Here is a 7,371-nt window from a genome sequence, read left to right as displayed (position 1 = left end):
TCATGATATGTTTCAATGCTTTCCATATGTGCATTAGTCAGTGTAGGCAGAGACATGCAGCAGTAGTAAATTTACCCTGTAAACTAGTTTCCTATCTGGGACAACAAATTACCACAGAGTTAGCAACTTAAGACAATATAAATGTATCATGTGAAGTTACTATTTCCTGACTATACACTTCTGAAGAAGGAATCTCTCTAACCCTTCCCCAAAGAATTTTGAGCTCCTTATGTATACCACTCCAAAATGGCAGTTCTGGTATCCATGGTGTTTGTTTTAAATATCCCTTGTGTTTGGAGAACAAAAAAGAAGCTTGAAGAAGCAAAACCAGGCAGATAATGTTGACAGGATACAGTTTCCCAATGAAATTCTATTAGAAGAGTATTTAGTACCCTTAAAAGAATGAGCGGGTGCATTGTGGCGATGGAAGTAATTTTCTCATCTCCGCTTTCCTGGCCATTTCCTTACCAATGCCATTTTCCATATTTTCAAAACTTCTTGGCTGCTGGACCACATAGCAGCCCACCCCTGCCCACCCAGCTCCCTTGGCCCAGGAGTCCAGCGGGAGTCACCTGGCTGCATCACAGGAACACAGTAGGGAGCGTTGCAGCCTGAGCCTGGGAGGAGCCCACAGGCTGACTGGAACGTCCCCACAAGAAGGGGCCAACTGTGATGTATGTTTAAAAGAGAATGTTGAGATCACAGATAGACGTGTTTAATTTGCTACAATTACCATCTTTATCACTTTGCAACTTGTTATAAAAAGTGGTGCAACACCAAGGAGGCATTCAACACACCACCCAATGCCTTGCATCATCACAAGGGTGAGTTTGGATGTGCACTGAGGTGGGGAAGCTTTCTTGGCAAAGCGGTCACAGGCTTTCGCTTGCTCCCATTGTGGGGAAATGGGCAACATGGAGACATCGCTTCAAGAACCTGGTAGTTCTGAGCAGGCAGCTTTTAATATTTTCTGCTTTCTTTTCAATTGAAGTTTTTCTTGTTCGGGTTTGTCATTTTGTTGTTGCTTGTTTCTTTTTCAATGGTTTTCTCGGCATATAATTTCATATATCATATAATTTAATCATTCAGTCATATTAAGGAGAATTGTTCAATCATCACCACAATCAATTTTAGAACATTTTTTTCTTATATTCATGGTTTTAATGCCTCATTTTTCCTTAACCTTCCCTGCCATGTCCCTAGGTAATTATTAATCCAGTTATTGTCTCTATAGATTTCTCTCCTGAATTTCATGTACAAAAAAATCATACAACACACGCACACACCACCACTAGCACCAACAACAACTACAATGACAAAACAAAGCATAGGGAAACCTCAACTGAAAAGAAACCAGAACAAATTAAAAACTGAAATGACTTTCAAAAAGAGGTCCAAGGGGAGATAACATGGTAGGGTATTAAATTTTAATACTGTAGCTGCCATGATCAAATTTACAATGCTCTCTGCTAGTTAACTAGGGTGTTCATGCCCTTGGATTTTGTGGGTGCCCTTCAAATGGATTTTGAGCATCCATTGTCATCCATAGTCTTCTGCAAACTGAGTGCTCACAATTTAAGCTCTGATACCATTCCCTCCTTTGGATTGGGATTTTATTATTTACAATCCTTGGATCACACAGGCTGGTGTGGGCTTAGGTGATGCCTCACTTACACGGCTGCGTTTGGAGACAAGCCTTTAAGATTCCAGAAGCTGTTCTTTCTGCTAGCTAGGCACTATCTGGTTTGTTTACAACACTTTGCTATATAGTCTTCCTATCTTCAGTAATCTCTTCCTGAGGACTGGTATTGAGTAGGGCTGTTTCCTGTTTTATTTCATTTTGTTGTTGTTTGCTTGTCTGTTTTTCTGTGCATGAAATCCAAGGTGAGTGGATTGGTGGAGTGATGGTTACCTGGGGATGTGGACAAAGGGGCCCCAGGGACATAGTGCTTATGTGTTGGACTGCTAATTCCCAAGTCATCACTTCACAACGGCTCTGCTGGAGAAAAATGGGGCTTTCTGGGCCGGTAAAGATTGACAGCCTCAGAACCTCAAACGGATGTTTCTGCTATGTCCTGTAAGGTCTCCGTGGGTCAGAATTTACTCAAAAGCAATGATCTTGGTTTTGGTTTTGATTTGTGAGCATGGCCGGGGAGATTGGGGGAGAAATCGAGAGTTAACAGCAAGGAGTATAGAAATAAAATGTTCAGAAATTGATTGCGTTGATTGCCAACTCTTCTTAATATAATTGAATGATAAAATTGTATGCTATGTGAATTATATGTCAATAAATCTATTAAAGCAAAACAGGAGTGATTTGTCCAATATGTGCAGCATTTACCTGGAGGTGATCCTAATCACGTCACACATGGATGTGCAGCTCACCTTTCACTTGAACACTTTGTCCATCGAGACTTAGATGAATCGAGTGGGGTTCAACATGTACTAGAATGTTTCATTCTGGCTGGGGATTAGGTGGTCCTCGTGCTCATAAATCAAAGATACCCTTTACTATCGGTTTTACTGATGGATCTTCTTCTTCTCAGAGTTCATAGTCTCCAAGAGTAGGGAAGCCGTGGATCCTATAGCTGAGCTTTTACCTCACTTACCAGGAGTGAAATGCTCTGCAGGAGGACAACGTAATTATTCGGGCCCTTCTGCTTCTCAGTCCCAACAAAGAGCAGCAGCTTCACTCGAGCAGCAGCATGCCCAGACAGCAAGGGAGCAACTGAAGGCCACACACGTCACAACCTGGCATACTAACACAAGCAGTGTCACCACCACAATCACACAATCCACAGCAACCACCAGCACAGCGAATTCAGAAAGCAGTCAGCAAGCGATCCAGAATTCCCAGTTTCATTTAACCAGGTTGAATGATCCTAAGACGTCTGAAGCCGAGCGCCCGTCCTCGGAAAGTGAGTGTACAGACGGCAGCCTGTTTGTCCACGAGCTCCTTCAGTCGGCTTCAGGACGTGAAGAAAGCTCGTCGTCAGTTGAGGATAAACGCCGGGAGAGGTCAGATTTTGGTGCTATGGGCTGTGTAGCTATTATGCCTTTAGATGTTGCTTTAGAAAACCTAAATTGAAAGAGAGTAAGAAGGGAAATGAGCCTCCACCACCTCCACTTGGATGACATCCCAATCCACAGAGAGTGTCCTCTGTGCTGTAATTGCCAATGAACGTGGACCACAACCATCCTGGGTCTGTTTGGAGACTGTAACTTCAGGTCTGTCACTCTTGTTACATTGTGCAATTCAAAAGGAAGAGAGAAAATGCACATGATAATATTTTTCACTTTAAGTTTCACTTCTAGCAGGTAACTATAGGTAGTAGTTCAAGGGTGATCTCTGCTTCCTGTACCTTCAAACAGAAGAGGAGATTGAAATCTCTGATGGAGCTGCTGTGTGTGAACATTCATAGTGAAAAAACCGCTTGGATGTTTCACCTTAAACATCAAACAAACAAAATGAAACAAACGTCCTCTTCATAGCAAGCCTTCATGGTTATCCTGTGTCCTTTGAGAAAGAAAATCTAAGCTGCCAAATCTGCCTGGGGTTTTCCTAACTGTCTTTGAAACACTTGAAGCATCTAAAATCGGTGCTTCTACGGGGCTGTATGCCCATCAACTTGTTACAAAGCTTCAACGATTTGGGAAGATGTCCAATCGAGATGGGTGAAAGGCAGGAGCATTACCCTCATAATAAGTGATCTTGTTCTTGAGGCCGTTGAGTTGGCTCCAACTCATAGGGATGTCACAGACAACAGAATGAACAGTTGCCCAGCCCCGCAGGCTTTGTTTGAGTTTAGAGTTCTACTGTGCCACATTGGGCAGTGCGACGATGGTCCAGTTAATTCCCACCAGTTTCCACCTTGCTCCTCCAAAGTGGTGATGACTGTCACATTCCACAGGGCAGAGACAGCTACAGGTTTCAGGTAAAACACCAAGAATCATGCCCTCTGTGCATCAGACATTATTGTTGCCAATGACTAGGTGTGAAAGACCACGTGGGAATGATTATGAATGGGGTAGAGGGCGTAGGCAAGCAGTGGAAAGAACTTTCTATCAGCTTAAAAAGAAAACATGTTACTGGAAAAGAATACCCATATCACACAATTCAACAGTCCAAGCACATCCAGAAGAATTGTACAAGCATCATCACAATGAGTTTGGGAATAATTCCTTCATTCTTTCACTCATCATTATCTTCCCATTTCCCCAACCTCCTCATCAAACCCCAAGGAATCACTAATCCAGTTACTGTAGCTCTAGATTTTCTTATCCTGGATTTCATATACAGAAAATATTTTTTAAAAAACTAACACAATAACTAAGTAAAACAGACAAAAACCTCAATAGAAAAAAGCAGAACACATTAAAAACTGCTTTTTATAAAATATTAAAAATATTTTAAAAGAGCAGAAAATATTCAAAAAAGAAAATATTAAAAATATTTTAAAAACATATGGATCATTATGAAGAACACTTGATAGGGTGCTCAATTTTAACCTAACTGCATCCATCTTCAACACTCCGCTTTCTACATGATAGCACGGCTGGACCCAACCCTGGTTCATGGTCAGAAATGATTCACCAGGGGCTTAGTCAGGGGCTTAATTCATGTGTATTTCCCCTTCACTTGAAAACAACAACAACAACAAAAAGACTCCAGAGCGGTCAGTCTGACCTGCCTACATGGGGCAAATCGAGAGGGGAGCACAGTAGACCGGTGATGAGAGCGAAGCCTATGGAGTCCTTGAAGAATTCCAATAGTAGACTTCTGACTCAGGGGCAGCACTTGGCACCCCATCCGAACTGGTTGGGGAATACTCACAAGGGGGCCACATGGAGAGTCTAAAGGCATAAGGCGGGGTGAGGGTGGGGGTGGGCACTAGACTGCTCCATCCCTGTCTGCAATAATAGTAATGAGGACTTCCAGGATGCTCACCTTTCAGACACAAAGGCTGAAGACTAAAAGGGTGTATGTATTATTAGGTAAGCAGGACCTGGGATATGTAACACTGAAAGAAAGGGGGACTGGACTGATTTAAGCATGGTTGACAGCATGCTCTGCTCTCTATTTAACAGAGAGATAGTAATCTGCTCTATGTCAGGATCCCTGTTAGACTTGTAACTATTTGTATGGTTTGGTTTTTTGTTTTGTTTTGGAGAGGGGTGTGTGTGTTTATCTATACAAGATAGGCAGGATAGGCAATCTTCCGGAGACAGCAAATGGACCGACAGTTTGGGGGGCATGAGGGGAAGGAGGCAGGGGGAGTTGAGTGGTGAGCCACTAATGACAGGTATGATGGGTACAGGGTTCTAAAATTGATGGTGAGAAGGGAGTAGCTTTTCTGGTCATGTTTAATGAATCAAATTGTATCTGAGAGGAATTACTGAGAGGTGAATGATGGGTACACATAATAGTGGGGCAGGAGGGGAAAAAACGAAAAAGAGGAAAGAAGAAGAAATATGTATGTATATCTGTAAATATATAAATAAATGTGTATTTGTTTATATATGTATAGACATGCAAATGCTATAGGAAAGCAGATGGACTTTGTGCCTCTACTTAAATCTTACCTCAGTACAAGAAGGTTTTATTCTAATTGTGTGGCATTGTATGATACTCACCTCCCTGACATGATCGGTGAAAACAAAATGGGTGCATAAGCAAATGTGGTGAAGAAGGCTGATGGTGGCCGGCTATCAAAAGATATAGGGTCTGGGGTCTTAGAGGCTTGAAGGTAAACAAGTGGCCAGGGAAGTAAACAAGTAGCAGGGAAACAATAAATCCCTCAATCAACTAAATCACTGTGAAGGGACATGGATGTAGTGGAGACCCAAAACCCACCTATAAGATATGGACAGTCCCTCTCAGGGGGCCACAAGGAAGGGATAATAAATCCAGGGTGCAATGTAGCACTGATGAACCACATAACTATATCCTCCAGTTCTTTAATATTTCCCCTCCTTACCATTGTGGTTTTTATTTGTTTTACCTCATTAATCATTTCAGATATGGGTAGTTTCATTTGTATAGTTAAGATCATTCTATACATGAAAGTCAAGATAGATTAACCTTTGGAAACAGTAACCAGAGTAATCGTTCCCAGGAGCATGGGAAGAGAAGGGGAGCAAGGGGGGAACGAGAAGCTGATAGCATTGATGACTGTATAACCCCACTCAACGGGATTGAATAACAGAATTGTATGTGGATATGTAAGGTATGGAAATATATCTATATCGTTCCTGGGGGTGTGGTGGGGGAGGGAGGGGATACAAGGGAGCAGATATCAAGGAGTTTAAGAAGAAAGAAAATGTTTTGAAACTGATTGTGGTAGCAATTGTACAATACTGCTTGATGTGTTTGAACTATGGAATGCTATGACATCTGTAAGAGCTCCCAATAAAATGATTTTAAAATAGCAATAATTTATAAGTTGACAGAACAATACTAAAAAAAAACCCAATTAAAATTAAAACAGCTTTAAAATGGGTCAAAATGGAGATCAAATGATAAGATATTACATTTTGACTTAACAATGTCTGCCTTAATCAATTTTACAATGCTCTCTGTCTGATAACAGGGCTATTCACAGACCTCAATTATGATCAGAGGGAATTCACCAGAGGCTTAGTGCTCATGTGGACCACCCTTCAAATTAATTTTGAATGTCTACTGTCATCCATAGCCTTCTGCAAACTAGGTATTCACAATTTAAGCTCTGATGCCATTACCTCTTTTCGATTTGGAGTATATAGTTACAATCCTTGGATCACACAGGCTGGGTTATGTCTTCCATGTGGCCTCAGTGGATACCTCACTTTGAGGGCTGCTTATCTGAAAACAAGATTTTAACACCCCAGACGCTATTGTTTCTCATAGCCGAGCACCATCTGCCAGCTTTCTAAAGAAGGAGTGCAAGGGTTTGCGTCAGATCCAAATACATTTGGAGTGCAACTTATAACAAGGAGAGCCAGAACCAAAGAAGTTCCCATGGATGTGGTGAGGCCAGGATGGGCTCAGAGCTCTTTAGAAAGTGGAAGGAGCAGAACCTTCGGTAGGAGAAGGAAGAGCCGGGGTCTACTTCTCTGGTTCAAACCTGGAGACAGGTAGGGGCCATCAACAAAGAGATGTTTTGTTAAAGAAGAAAGCTCAGGGTTGGCAATATTCATTTTGGCTATATATACATCTGTGGTAGGACCCACAGGTTGAGCTTACCAGGATCCAGATGGCGTGACTTCTACTCTATCTTTGAAAAATAAAAATCAAGGTAATGTCTGAATAAGAAGTTAGTGGTAGCCATGTGTACGAGTGGCACCATCCAAGGATAATATACAACAGGGTTTCCCAATATTGGCACTATT

General features: G+C 41.9%; 1 pseudogene; it reads left to right on the top strand.

Annotated features, from left to right (window-relative positions):
• The first annotated feature begins 718 nt into the window (after positions 1 to 718).
• On the top strand, positions 719 to 3,135 carry LOC101638401 (annotated as a pseudogene).
• The last annotated feature ends 4,236 nt before the right edge of the window (positions 3,136 to 7,371 follow it).

Source organism: Echinops telfairi, unplaced genomic scaffold (assembly GCF_000313985.2).
Source record: "Echinops telfairi isolate 266 unplaced genomic scaffold, ASM31398v2 ScPeMD7_15;HRSCAF=58, whole genome shotgun sequence".
Classification (NCBI taxonomy): domain Eukaryota; kingdom Metazoa; phylum Chordata; class Mammalia; order Afrosoricida; family Tenrecidae; genus Echinops; species Echinops telfairi.
This window is presented reverse-complemented; position numbering and strand designations above follow the sequence as displayed.